Source organism: Dama dama, chromosome 13 (assembly GCF_033118175.1).
Source record: "Dama dama isolate Ldn47 chromosome 13, ASM3311817v1, whole genome shotgun sequence".
Lineage (NCBI taxonomy): Eukaryota > Metazoa > Chordata > Mammalia > Artiodactyla > Cervidae > Dama > Dama dama.
Window position 1 is genome coordinate 24788249 of NC_083693.1, and position 13380 is coordinate 24801628.

Below are 13380 nucleotides of genomic sequence, written 5' to 3' on the forward strand. Positions count from 1 at the left end.
TGCGGTACAGGGAACTCTGCTCAATATTATGTAACAAACTAAATGGGAGAAGAATTTGAAAAAGCATAGGTACACGTATATGTATAACTTAACTGAATCACTTTGCTGTAAGTCTGAAACCATCACAACATTGTTAATCAACTAGACGTCAATATAAAATTAAAAATATTTCACAGGACTTCCCTGGTGGTCCAGTGGCTAAGACTCCACGCTCCCAATGCAGGAGGGCCTGGTTCAATCCCTGGTCAGGGAACTAGATCCTGTATGTTGCAGCTAGAGTCCAGATGCCACAATTAAAGATCATGCAAACCACAACTAAGGCCCGATGCAGGAAGATAAATGAAATTTTTTTTTTTTTAATTTCATGAGGAGAATCAAGAGGGTGGCAGATAGGGGGAATATGTGTCAAAAAAAAAGTCTCTTTGGAAGGTAAAAGTGAAAAAAGAGGAAGGTTGTGGGGGGAGAAGCACCTGAGACAAGAGCATCTGAGAAGAAAAGAAAATTGTTGAGTGAAAAAGCAGGAATTAGGAATTCCATAGGAATCCTCCTATGGATTAGCAGGAATGCTAGGGGTGGGAGAAGTGGTGAAAATAGGCCAGCATTCAATGCTACCTGCTGGGAACCTACAAATGATTTTTGGTGCAGAGCAGTTTTTGTTGCCACTATTGTTTTTATTGAGTTTTGAGCTTTTTTTACTTTTTTTTTTTTTTTTTAAAGAAAAAAGAGGAGTCAATATATATCGAACACTTCTGTGCTAGGAATCGGGCCTGGCATATGATGTGTATTACTCTAACAGGATCACGAAAAGCAGATTTCAGTTCAACCAATGAGGAGAATGAAGCTGTTTAAAGATAAACAAAACACTTAACTGCAACCGCCCCCCCAACCCTGCCCCCATTCTTTCTAGAGTGGCCATCCTTGCAAATTGCTTTGGACAGTGCCTCTTAATGCCTGACATCCTGGGGTCACTATTAAAGAGCATCCCCTTTTCACTCTGGTGTCTGGGTTTGGATAGAAATTAAATAACAGCCCTAGGTTACAGCTATAGTTGCTCTGTCCAGTCCTCTAGGGATTTCCGCATGGAGGGTCTAGAATCAGAGCCACCCTCAATGCCTCATGCCTGAGCATCCTCAAGACAAAGGAGTGCCCGAGAAGGGAAGGAACCATGAGAAGGAAGTAGCAGAGAGGTATGAGAAGAGTACTATGTTGAGAAATCGAAACACGCCTGACTTCTGGAACTTTCCTGAACGTCGTCATGACTCACACACGAGCCTTTTGGAGCTCTGAGAAATGCAAATCCACAGGTGTAATCCCGGCAGAAGCGGAGGTCGCAGTGGCTGCTTTCAAGGGATGGTACAGCTGGCCAGCTTAGGACGCCCTCGAGGAGGAGGACTGGGGGACTTGAAGAAGCCCCGTCGTCATGGAGCCATGCCCTGCCCCCCAGTCCCTGCAGCCTGCGGCTGGACACCTTCGGGGTTTGGAGTCCTGGCTCCGGACAGCAGCGTTTAGACGGTTCATAAAAGCCCTGCCCCCACCTCCCACCGGGGCATGGTCTGCAGACCCTCACAGGGTCCAGGAAATTGACATCTGTGGGTTCAAGCAGGATGTCGAGGCTGCTGGAGACGTTCTATTTGTGCCTGCGTCTGAATAATTTAACACTCCCTCCAAAATAGACTATCATTAGAATTTGTCAATTCCTGTGCAGACAGCCTCAAAAAAGAGAGAGAAGGGAAGAGAAAGTTCCCACATATGTTGCCTCAGAGTAGTGGAACAGGAGGCTGGGTTCTGCATTGTTCTTTTTTTCTAGTGTCACAGCCCGCTGCTCACTGATGCATCTGACCCCGCAGGAACTGCTTCCCTTACGTGTGTCCTCACCCCTAAACCCACGTCTACCGCTGCATCCCCCAGATAGAGACAAAAGGCCAAGTTCTTACAGATTCACTGGTCTGTTTCCCCCACCACCACTTACTGTGTGTGTCTGTGTGTGTGCACGCTCAGTCGTGTCTGAGTCTTTGTGATCCCATGGACTATAACCCACCAGGCTTCTCTGTCCATGGGACTCTCCAGGGAAGAATACTGGAATGGGTTGCCACTTCCTTCTTCAGGGAATTTTCCGAACCCAGGGGTCAAACCCGAATCTCGTGTGTCTCCTGAACTGGCAGGCAGATTCCTTACCACTGCGCCCCCTGGGAAGCCTGCCACCTATCTTATATGGGGCAGACTTGGGTCACTTCTATGACCCTCAGTTTCTTCATCTGCAAAACATGGCCTCCAGGACTTCCCTGGTGGCCCAGTGGCTAAGACTCCAAGCTCCGAATGCAGGTGGCCTGGGTTCAATCCCTGGTCAGGGAACTAGATCCCACATGCTGCAACTAAGTTACAGCCAAATAAATAATCATTTTTTTAAAATAACATGGCCTCCCTCATAGGGTTTTCATAGTATTAAATGAGCTAATTTCTCAAGGTCTGGCACATAACACAAGCCTGTCTTTAGTCTGCTGTTCCTTATCAGGCACTAACCTTAAATGAAACAATGCTAGTTCTCATGAGGTACCACAGACAGGCACAATTTCCAGCCCTGCATAATCCCACTTTCTTCCCATTGCTTAGTTTGACCATGCTCATGGGAAAACAAAAACAATCAAAATAAAACATTTGTGTATATATACACAATATATACATGTACCTATACATGGACTACATATGTAATACACACATATGTACACACACACACACACACGGGCTCATCAGCTCAGCCTCCAGTCTGGATGGTCAAACCAACTGAGCCCCAGTTCTGCTTGTCAGTTTGTTGAGCCCCTGGTTATTGCCTAGTTATCCCCCATGAGGGCTGTTCCAAACCTTTTCCATAAACCCCACCCACTTCCAAAACCTTCACTCTTGCTTCACCCCATTCACTGAGTCCCGCAGCCTCGTCTCCAAACGTCTCTACCCTCCTCCCATCCAGGCTGTCTGCACACCATCACGGCCTGAAGACCAGTCTCCCACTCTGCTCGGCCCCACCTGCCCCCGTGGGTTCCCAGACTTGGCTCCATCCACCACCTCCTCCCCTGCATCGTCAAGGTCTTTCTTCTCATTTAGCTTTTATTCTGTAAAAATGCTCAAGCACCACACATTCTAAAAACACTTCTCCCTATGCTCTTTCTCACTAAGTCAATCTAATTGTCTCCTTCCTTCTTGCACCATCTTGAGAAATGTCTGGGTTCGCTGGCCTGTATCCCCACCTGCATACTTGTTTCTTCACCCCTGGAGCTGCACTTCTTGTTCTCAGGACTGTGCTGGCAGTGTCTCCTCCAGACTCACTGATTCTGTCCTAATTACTGTTCAGGGGTCTCTCGTGGGTCCCCATCCTCCTGGATTCCGCCTTGGGCAGACCTTTCCTACTCTGAGGTCTGTGACACCAGCTCTATCCTGGCTCTCTCTGCTTCCTCCCTGAATGCCCTGTCTCTCATCCCCCCGCCATCTCTCTCTCATTCCATGTTCATTATCCTCCACCTCCTTTTTATTTCTCATTCATTTATTTGGCTGCACTGGGACTCAGCTGCAGCACACAGGATCTTCTAGCTGTGGCACGCAGGATGTAGTTCCCTGACCAGGAGTTGAACCAGGGCCCCCTGCCTTGGGAGTGTGGAATCTTAGCCACTGGACCACACCCCCTTTCTATATGGGAGTATTCCCCAGGCCTGTCTCACAGCACTTTTCCCTTCTGTCTCCACCCTGTCTCCCTGGAAGACTATACAGCCACTTCCCCCACATCACGTTTCAGCCCTAGCCAAGCACATGACCCAGCCCTGACCTTGCCCCCTGAATTTGCCATCAGCTCATGACTCTGCCCACTAAGACGTCCACCAGCCTCTGAAATGCTCAAGTGGAATTCAGGATTCCTCCAGCAGTGACCTATCCTTTTTCCAGTTGCCCTAATCCTGGAACTCCAGCAGCTGACTGCTCCCTCCTTCCTCAGCCCCACTTCCCACACCTTCTAGCCCTGCAATCTCAGCATCACGTCATCACAGTCCCTCTCTCCCCCTCCCCACCACCACCCAGGTTCAGGCACTGGCCTCCCCCACCTGCCAACACAGCAACCATCACGTGGCCTCAGACTTGCAGCCCCTCATCTCCGGAGTACCACTCCCCCCTCCCTGACCCCACTGTGTAGCCTCTCCTTGAATGGCTATTGACATGCACTCCCTTTGCTGAGCCTTCCAAGTGCCAGTCACTGAGCTAAGCATTCTCCCCACATCATCCCATTCCACTCTCCCAAGACCCCCACGTGGGCACCATTTCTGCCTTCACTTTACAGCTGATGAAGTAGAGCCCAAGGAAAATCGTGTTCGTGGGCACACAATTAGCCAAGAGTCTAACCAGCAAACGAGCCTAAAACCACTTACTGCCTCCAACGGCAGACCAGAGCAGACCAAGACAATTCCCTCCAAAGAAGCCTTGGTAGAACCGAGTGTATAACACAGGGAATTCTACTCAGTGCTCTGTGGTGACCTAGTAAACAGGAAGGCAATACAATAAAGAGGAGATATCCGTATGCACGTGGCTGATTCACTTTACTGTACAGGGGGAACTAACAACCTTATAAGGCAACTATTAGTGTGAGTTACTCAGCTGTGTCTGACTCTTCATGACCCATGGACTGTAGGCTGCTCAGGCTCCTCTGTCCATGGGATTTTTCAGGCACAAATATTGGAGTGGGTTGCCACATCCTCCTCCAGGGGATCTTTCTGACCTAAGGTTCGAACCTGAGTCTCCTACATCGCAGGCAGATTCTTTACCACCGCCACCAGGGAAGCACTATACTCCAACTTTTAAAAATAATAAATAAATGGTCCATGTCTAGGAAAAAAAAAAAAAAAGCAGCAGCCTTGGGTGGCTCCCTGCTGCCTACCAATTTCCCCAGCACCAGAGCCCCCAGAGGTCCCCGGCAGCCACGTAGCCATCACACTGGATGCTCCATGTGTTACTCCCTTTGGCTTCTGTCCACCTCGTGGCCACAGCTTTGCCCTCAGATCACGTTCCAGTTCTGGACTTTTCCCAGACTTTGCTTGCTTCACCATCTCACTCGGTTGCTCCCTCCTCCCCCCATGCCAGCTCCCTCCTCCCCCAGTGCCAGCTCCCTCCTCCCCCCATGCCAGCTCCCTCCTCCCCCAGTGCCAGCCGCTGCACACAAGGATTTCTCCTTCTTGGCACACCCAGCACTTTATACCTTGGCCACAGCCTTCATTTCCACTGACCTTACGTGATGGTCATGTACACGTTCATTTTCCCGTTGCCTCGAGGGCAGATAGCCTCAATGTACTTGCTTCTGTATATGGCCCATACCTGACCCATTGTTGTTGTTTGGTTGCTAAGTCATGTCTGACTCTTTTGTGACCCCATGGACGGTAGCCCTCCAGGTTCCTCTGTCCATGGGATTTTCCAGGCAAGAAAACTGGAGTGGGTTGCCATTTCTTTCTCCAGGGGATCTTCCCAACCCAGAGATCCAAGCCGAGTTTCCTGCCTTGGCAGGCAGGTTCTTCACCACTGGTCCAGGGCACATTAAATATTTGTTGAAATGACTTGATCACAAGGATCTCCCATAGAAAATGTCACCATGATTATTTCACCCCTGTTTGTAAAGTAGTACAATGAGACTTGCATAAGGCAACGTCGGGACCTCGTACTCAATTAAGTGGAAGATGGGGGTGGGTTCCAGACCTTGGCCCATTAGCTGGTCCACTCACTTGTTCTGGCTCTGTGCAGAAAACTCACTGCTTACAAGCTGCCAAGTTAATTTTCAAGGAAAGAACAGAACAGCTTTCACATTCTGACACCTCCTCCTGCTCTGCCATCCCACCTTCTTGAGAACTGGCCTCTGAGGATGACTCATTGGTGGGAGAGGGTGAAAACAGCTCCCAGGAGGGGGCTGACAATCTCTGCTAGACAGAGAGCAGAGCTGGTGACAGCATGTGTCCCCGCCGGGTGGAGAGGCATTTTCTCCGCCATCTCAAGTTTGATTTGAGCCCTGGGGATAAGGCTAAGAAAGATAAGAGCATTCAGAAGTGCACTCACCTTCTTTTATCTGTGGAATATGCTCAAATACCTGGGGGATGCTTCTCTGTGCAAAGAACACCAAATGTCATTCTTCCCTCCCTCCACTCAAGTCTCCTTACAGTCCACAAAATGCAAGTCACTTTAATGCATCTAATGAGAAAAAGACAAGAAAAGCTCAAAGAACTACTCCTGAATCTGCTTGGCTTGGCGGAGTTAACATAGAAATCCAGACTGTATCTCACAAGGGAATTATATTCAATATCCTGGGATAAATCATGACAGAAAAGAAGATTTAAAAAAAAAAGAAGGTATGTATGTCTATATGTGAGTCATTTTGCAGTACAGCAGAAATTAACACAACATTGTTCATCAAGCATACCTCAATCAATCAGTGAAAAGAAATCCTGGTCACCGCCTGGACTATTTCTGCACTCCAGTATTCAGGGATTAAAACCTGAACTCCGCCTACAACGGCATCACGCAGAGCCTGGCACAACTCTTATACCAAATGTCTCTCTCCTCCTTCCCCTCAACCCACCCCACCTCCCCACTGACATCTCAGCTCCAGACACACAAACACCCTTCTGGGCTGTCCCTGGGTCTAGTCTATTCATCTGTTATGCCTCTAGAGTATTTCTTCTCTTTCTGATTCAAAGGTTATTTGTTCCACAGAAAGAGCTTTTCTTTTCCAAAATCAGAACAGGGTGGACAGTCTGCTTTCTAAACACCTACTGAGCCTTTCTGCTGGAAGATGATGCTGGACAGTGCTGCCAGCATGATGATTTGGAGCACAGAATGCCCTTCTGGCAGCCTCAAGCAGAGGCGAGGCCGAACGAGTTTGCTCTGCATCAGGCACGCAAAAGGCGCAGCTGATCTCTTTTCAGCCTGGCCTCTGCCCATTATTAGAACATACCAGAAATGCTTAAATTTACCTCCCACTCTTCCACCCTCACTCCCATCTCATGCACACTCTTCTCTTTTCTCTAAAGATAAAGCTAAGCAGCCAGGGGAAAGAAGGGTTGAGAACATCTCATGAGCATCTGCCATGCCCTCAGCTCAGAGTTGGGAGTTTGACATTCGTTTGGTCCTTACAAGGACCCTCCAAGGTAAGTACGGTTATTATCCCATTGTATGGAAGGAGGAACTGAGGCAGGCTCAGAGAGGTTAAGTTACTTGCCAAATATCACTCAACTGGATGAGTGATGGAACTTAGCAGTTGAGTCCATCTTTCAGCTTCAAAGCCTGGTCTACAAGATTTCCTCTGTGGTCTATAGTACAAATGACCAGACTGAACTGCTTGAGAACAATAGTCACATTTTCAACATCTCTATATTCCTCACAACACCCACCAAAGAAAAGTCACTCTGTGTGTAATGAAAGAATCCACATATGCGTGAACAATTTAACAAAAGAAGAGATCTGCCTACTTCCTTCTTAAGGTGGTCTGAACCCTGATTTGTTGATTAAGTTTTACAATAAAGCCAAGTGCAGAGAGACCCCAGGAAGCAAGGACTGTTAGCTTTTGAAACAGACAGGGCAGTCCCTGGCACATCACATGAAGAAATAGACTTGTGTTCCCTGGTGGATGGGATGGTAAAGAACCCACCTGCCAACGCAGGAGACTTGGGTTTGATCTCTGGGTCTGGCCAATCCCCTGGAGAAGGGAATGGCAACCAGCCATTTCCCCTCCTGGGAAATCCCATGCACAGAGGACCTTGGCAAGCTACAGTCCATGGGGTCGCAAAGAGTCAGACAGGACTGAGCAACTAAACAACAACATGCTTTCTTTTCTACTTTCCTGCCACCTGGTTAGGAAATTATATTCCTTCTTATGAAGGAAATACTAATAGAAATAAGTTTTGATGTCCCTGTCTGTTATATGGGTTGGAAAGGAACACGGTGCAAAGTCAATGATGGGGCTACTGGCTGAAATGGGTGCCAATCCCAGAAAACTACTCAGTCTCTGTGACCCTCAGTTTCCCAGACTTTCACATGGGTCATGACAACATCCCCACTGCCTCACCAGGTAGGGACATCCAACTTCAAAAATTAGAGTGCGCAGCCAGTGTTGAGGCTGGGTGTCACTAAAGTGAACAGCTGACCATCATCCGAGAGTTTTCCCAAAAGGGTACTCTTAACTCAGTAAGGATAACTGTGGGGGGATTTCCCTAGCAGTTTAGGGGTTAAGACTCCATGCTCCCAATCCAGGTTTGACCCCTGGTCAGGGAACTAACATCTTCCATGCTACATGGCACAGTCAAAAAAATAGAGACACCAATTTTTAAAAGGGCATAACTGTGGGAGGCAGAAGAATGACCTCCCAAAGCTGTTCGCGTCCTAATCTCTGGAATCTGTGGACATGCTACTTGACATGGTAAAAGGGACTCACGGGTGTGATTAAGTAGAGGATCTTATGATGCAGGGGCTATGCTGAGCTATGGGAGTGGACCCATTGTGATGACAAGGGTCCTCACAGAAAAGAGGAAGGCAGGAGGGGGAGAGTCAGAGTGAAATCAGAGAACACTAAGCTGCTGGATTTGAAGGTGGAGAAAAGGGCACAAGCCTGGGGATGCAGTCGGCTTCTAGACACCAGAAAAGGCGAGGGATCAGGTTCTCTCCTCCAGCCTGCAGAAGAATGCAGCCCTGCAGGCACCTCGATTTTAGCCCAGGGAGACCCATTTCAAACTCCGACCTCCAGAACTGTAAGATAACTTATTACCCTTAGTCGATAAGTTGTGTCCTACTTTTTTACAACCCTCAAGGACTGTATCCCACCAGGCTCCTCTCTCCATGGGATTTCCCAGGCAAGAATACTGAAGTGGGTTGTCATTTCCTCCTCCAGGGGATCTTTCCCAATCCAGGGATCGAACCCACGCCTCCTGCATTGCAGGCTGATTCTTCCCCATTGAGCCATGCAGGAAGCCCTTATAAGATAATATATGCGTCTCATTTTTACCCACTATGTGGCGATTTGTTACAGCAGCAAAAGAAACAAACATAATATCCCAGCCCAAGGTCTGGCTGTCACCCCAAATCAGGTTTCATCGGGCCTGCAACACAAGTCTCTCTCCCGTTCTCCATGGATTCCAGACAGCTGGAATCCTGACTGATTTGCAAGGAGACAGCCACTGGTAAGTCAGAATCCTCATCTTGGCATGACCAGCACCTATTAGGCAGACCAGCATGGGAGACCCATCTGTATTTGGAAGGATGCTGAGAAGAACAGAACTGGAGGAGACAGAGGTGGATGAGTCACCCTCTCTGGCCTCCAGCTCAGACCCTGGCACCTGTGCCCCCACAGTAGGCACAGCCTTGCCAATACCTGGGTCTGCTGGCTAGAATGTCCTCTTTACTGGGCAGTATTTGGAAGGCACTGCCAGCATCACCTTCTGAGAAGCTCGCTTTTCTGCACATACTTGACTGATCAACACCTCGTAAGTGTTAAATGTGTTCTTTCTTTAGAATGGCAACAATTAAATATGTCATACACTAGAAGCTTGGAAGGACTGATGCTGAAGCTGAAGCTCCAATACTTTGGCCACCTGATGCAAAGAACTGACTCATTGGAAAGGACCCTGATGCTGGGAAAGACTGAAGGCAGAAGGAGAAGAGGGCGACAGAGGACAACATGGTTGGATGGCATCACTGATTCAATGGACATGAACTTGGGCAAATCTGGGAAATGGTGAGGTACAGGGAGGCCTGGCATGCTGCAGTCCATCGGGTCGCAAAGAGTCGGACATGACTTGGCAACTGAGCAACCACAACAATTGTTAAAAGCACTTAGAACACAGCAAGCACTCAACAGATTTCAGGGATTTCCCTGATGGTCCAGTGGCTAAAGAATCTGCCCTGGAATGCGGGGACACGGGTTCAACCCCTGGTTAGGGAACTCAGATCTCACATGCCATGGAGCAGCTAAGCCTGCCAGCCTAAAATACTGAACCCATGTGCTCTGGAGCCCACATGCCACAACTAGAGAGTCCATGCACTGCAACGAAAGATCCCCCATGACTCAACGAAGATCCTACATGCTGCAACTAGGACCGGATGCAGCCAAGTAAATAAATAAATATCTTTAAAAAAACAAATTTCAATTACTATCACTATTATTATCATCATTGTTAATGTATTCAATCCAGTTATGTTCAAGTGCAGTGGGGCTGGGCCTCTTTTCTCTCTTCAAGGAAACTTAAATTTCTCTCTCTGCTCTTTATCCCCTGGTGTTAAATTTCTAGCTTCCCAAGGGGAGCTTCACCTCTTGTGCTGAACGCCAGTGGTCATTATACAGAGTTCAGCTGGGATCACCATTGCATGATCTATAAGGTCCTTTTCAATAAATGGGAAAATGTATGTGAAACTGCAAGTACAGTGCCTGGCACAGAACAGAAACTCAACAGTGTCTGTATTCTCACTTATTAACTCTCGGTTATAGGTTGACTTATGTTCCCTCATTATTCATACACTGAACATCCAACACCTCAGAATGTGACTGTATTTGGAGATGAGACCTTTGAAGAGGTGACCCAGGTGGCACTAGTGGGAAAGAACCCGCCTGCCAATGCAGGAGACGTAAGAGACGCGGGTTGGATCGCTGGGTCAGGAAGATCCCCTGGAGGAGGGCAAGGCAACCCACTCCAGTATTCTCGCCTGGAGAATCCCATGGACAGAGGAGTCCATGGGGTCGCAAAGAGTCAGACACAACTGAGAGACTGAGCAGGAAGTTCAATGAGGCTCTCAGGGTGGACCCTGACCCAATCTGACCAGTATCCTTATACGAAGAGATTAGGGGTTTCCCTGCTGATCCAGTGGTTAAAAATCTGCCTGCCAGTGCAGGGGAAACAGATTTGATCCCTGGTATCCAGAAAGATTCCATACACTGTGGGGCAACTCCGCCCATGTAACACAACTGCTTAGCTTGAGTGCCCAGAGCCTGTACGCCCCAATAAGAGAAGCCCATGAACCACAACTGCAGAGCAGCCCCGCTCTCTGCAACTAGAGAATGCCTGCACACAGCAACGAAGACCCAACACAGCCAAAATTAATGTTTTTAAACGATAAATAAATTTTTGGAAAAAAAAAAAAGAAGAGGTTAGAACATGCAGAGATTCAGCAGAGATACACAGAGGAAAACCATGTGAGAAGACACCAACAGGGCTACTGTCCACAAGTCCAGGAGAGAGCCCTCGGAAGAAATGAACCTGCAGGCACCTCGATCTAGACTTCCAGCCTCCAGAGCAGGGAGAAAATTTCCTGTCATTTAAGACTCCCCTGGGAAAGACCCTGATTCGGGGAAAGATTGATGGCAAAAGGAGAAGAGGGTGGCAAAGGATGAGACGGTTGGATGGCATCACTGACTCGATGGACATGAACTTGGGCAAACTCCGGGAGTTGGTGATGGACAGGGAGGCCTGGCGTGCTGCAGTCCATGGGGTCGCAAAGAGTCGGACACGACGGAGCGACTGGACAACAAGCCTCTCCATCTGTGTCATTTTGCTGTAGCAGCACTCCCTTTCAAGAACTAATAATGGCTGTATCTCTGGACAGCAGGAGGCTGTTTTAAGTCCGACTTAAAAGAGGTCTCTGATCCCTGTTTGGGCCTGGGGGCCTCTGTTTTATGAAGCAAGGGTGCATATTTTCCCAGCAGGACTTGGCGGCTGTGCCTGGCACTCTGGAGAAGGCGTCTCACTTCCTGAAGAAGGGGGTGTCATTCTTTGCACGATCCCCCCAGAGCCCTCCACCAGGAGGACAGTCGTGCATCGTGGCCGCACAGAGGAAACACAGCACCTCGGATACGGAGAACTGTAAAATCGCAGATGACAGATTCGTGACTCCCCTGGGGGAATAAATAGCCAGAACAGATGGGCCCCGAGGCTGGGAGGTTTCATGTAAATCTTAACAGCATTCTGATAATGTAATGAATGTGGTGAGAAAAGCAGAGCAAACCAGTACCAGCAAAGGCAAAACACAGTTTTGCTGACCCTGAGGATTACCCGGGAGGACCATTCTGTGAGGAGCACGTGCAGAGATTCACCAGAGATGCACACACAGAGGAAAACCACGTAAGAAGACATCACCTGGGCTACTGTCCACAAGTCCAGGAGAGAGCCCTCAGGAGAAATGAGCCTGCAGGCACCTCGATCTAGACTTCCAGCCTCCAGAACAGGGAGAAGAGGAGGCTGGAAGAGGAGCCACGTGGTGCGGAGAGCACCACAGGGCTACACGGACAACTATTTCCCCAGGAATTTAAAGAATCCTCTCTGAACTGGCTTCCCGGGTGACTCAGTGGTAAAGAACCCACCGGCCAATGCAGGAGACTTGGGTTTGATCCCTGGGTCAGGAAGATGCCCTGGAGGAGGAAATGGCAACCCACTCCAGTACTCTTACCTGGAGAACCCCATGGACAGAGGAGCCTGGCGGGCTCCGATCCATAGCGTTGCAGAGAGTCAGACAGGACTTAGCGACTGAGCACAACTTTGAACTGGCAAAGCTAAATGCCTTATGAAGGGGTAACCTCCAGAGTGATGCTCCCCCCATTTGCCCTAGGCACCGCTTCAGGACATCTCTCCGGGCAGCAGTCTTCTACATGGCCCTGGGTGACTCCCAGGTAAAAGAGTAATCTAGGAACAGTGAGGGGACACAGGCCACATGTGCTCAGAGCTCAGGACGGTCTCTCCTGGAGATGGCTTATCTAGTGAATCCAGCCTGTTCCCAGTTAACCTCTCCCTATTCACCTCTAGAGACTCTCAGTGAAGTCATGCCCAATATAAAGAGCCCTGGACAAGGAATCTGAAGGTGTGGATCACAACTCTACCACATGCCAACCACGAGACACTGGATAAGTGACTCAGCTTCTCTGTAAAGAGGAGCTTTGTACCTTGTGGGAATTTTTGGCCAAGAGCGAATGAGGTCTGCTCTTCAGAAATGGTAGGCATTGAACACACACATACTCCCCTCCATTTGTGCCCCGCGAATAGAAAAACGTGCACAGTGTTTATGACGTGGATCTTGGCTTCCTAGGGTATTCCTGGATAAACAAAGGCAGGCTTCGTGGTTCGATGGCCCACAAGCACTGTCTCTTCCTCAAACTTTTATTTAAACAGGTGTCTTGGAAAGTACAGGGCTGAGAATAGATGAAACATTGGGCAAGATAAGCCTAGGTGCTCAGTATCTTAACTGGGGAGTCCAGTGTTGTTCAGCCACTCATAGGGACAAAAGAAGCAACTGGAAGCAGCAGCAAGGATGGAGAAGGAGTCAGACCTGGGGCGCCAGCTCTGCAGCAGAGAACAAGCAGGGAACCGGTGTCCAAATGGCTCAGAAGGC

At 48.8% G+C, this 13380-nt stretch overlaps 1 protein-coding gene across 3 annotated transcripts in view; it reads right to left on the minus strand.

The window, feature by feature from the left end:
- The window catches only part of SV2B (synaptic vesicle glycoprotein 2B), a 229594-nt gene that overhangs the window by 183611 nt on the left and 32603 nt on the right, over positions 1 to 13380 (minus strand). Inside the window, exon 1 of one of the 3 annotated variants that reach the window (XM_061158635.1) lies at positions 5259 to 5310. The exons of the other annotated variants lie outside the window; for them this stretch is intronic. The gene's annotated coding sequence lies outside the window, so the exon portion shown is untranslated. Of the gene's footprint in view, positions 1 to 5258; positions 5311 to 13380 lie in introns of those variants that run through there. 3 annotated transcript variants of the gene reach the window in all.